Raw genomic sequence first — 1,348 nt, 5'->3', positions numbered from 1 at the left:
CTTATGGCATCACTGCGGTGGCGGCGGGAGGTTATGCCAGCCATTGAACCCAAGCCCTGCCCACTTGATTTGGCCTTGACATCCACCACATGCTAAAAACCAATTTATTTTTTTTTTAAAATCCCTTTTCGCTGAAGCACTTAAAGGGAAACCCTCGAGGCCCTCGGAGAGGGAGCGATGCTGCTGTACAAGGGGAAAGTAGGGCACATCTCCTGCCCCGTGTAGATAAAACATGACAAGTACAAGGTGGAGGCCTTGGCCCTGGGTACGGCGGGTTTGGTTAAACTGTGGTGTAAGCAGAGCTGGTCGCCTCCAGTGGGGAGCTGGCTTCATACAGAAAAATGTCTAGTGTTTGTAGTACAGTAATGTAATTTCCAAAGGGTCAGCGCTTCTCCTTTTCTACCTCTTGATTTAAGCCAGCATCTGGTTTGCTTGTGACGGCTGAGTCACACTGGGCTGAAAGAAATAGCAAACGCTTGTCCTTTCTGCTGTGCGGTGAATATTTCACCACCAGAACAGCCACGGCGCAGGGGGTGAAAGCAGACTGAATTGGGGTGGTTTGAGCTGTCTCTGCTCTGGCTGCTGATCCAGCCCCGCAGCCGAGCGGGCCGGGGTCCTGTGTGAGCACTCAGCATCCATCCCAGAGCAAGGTCGGCAGGGCTGACATACCTCTTGGTGAAGGGGAGGTGCTTTGGGTGTTGCTCCATTAACTCAGTGAATTTGTAGCCTGGCATATTGGTATGGGGATATTGGCATGCGAGAAGATGCTTTAGTGAAAGTGGAAATATACTTCAGGCTTTGCTTTTCCCTTCTCCTGAGCACAGCCATCATAGGAAACAAGTTGGGCATTGCTGGGTGGGGGAAGGACCAGGCTGAACTCTGTCTTCCCTCTCTCCTTTCACACGGATGGATGAACCACCATAAAACAGAGAGGAGGATCGCACACCTCTGTCGGTGTTTTGCGCTGTCCTCCCTCGCAGGGATTTGCAGAGGGGCCGTGGCTGATGGCCCTGTGGGGAGCAGCAGCTGGCACCACGAGACGTCATTAGCACGGGAGCCTTGGGCGACATCAGCAGCAACCCCTCTGCTGACGAAAGTGGCTTAAATTCGTGCACTTTCCCAGCAGAAATCAAAGAAGGTGAAATAGAGTCATGAGAATGAAATATGCCCCAGATATTGAAGAGGCAACAAACAGGTCGGTGCAGCCCCCTCGACTGGAGGACTGGGAGAAAGAAGGAGGCTGCTTCAGCCACCGCAGCACCTCCTGCACCTTCTGGTTGGGGATTCATTCTGCTTCACAAATTGTCAGTCTAAACCCTACCACTGAGATCCTCCCCCCCACAGCGCT

The 1,348-nt window shown here is 52.7% G+C and overlaps 1 protein-coding gene across 1 annotated transcript in view; it reads left to right on the top strand.

Annotated features, from left to right (window-relative positions):
- Positions 1-1,348, top strand: part of SARDH (sarcosine dehydrogenase) — a gene marked incomplete at its 5' end in the record, with an annotated part of 22,609 nt that overhangs the window by 3,839 nt on the left and 17,422 nt on the right. The window lies entirely within an intron of this gene.

Source organism: Cariama cristata, unplaced genomic scaffold (genome assembly GCF_000690535.1).
Source record: "Cariama cristata isolate BGI_N322 unplaced genomic scaffold, ASM69053v1 scaffold18994, whole genome shotgun sequence".
Lineage (NCBI taxonomy): Eukaryota > Metazoa > Chordata > Aves > Cariamiformes > Cariamidae > Cariama > Cariama cristata.
The sequence above is the reverse complement of the archived record's forward strand: the minus strand, read 5'-3'. Positions and strand labels throughout refer to the sequence as shown.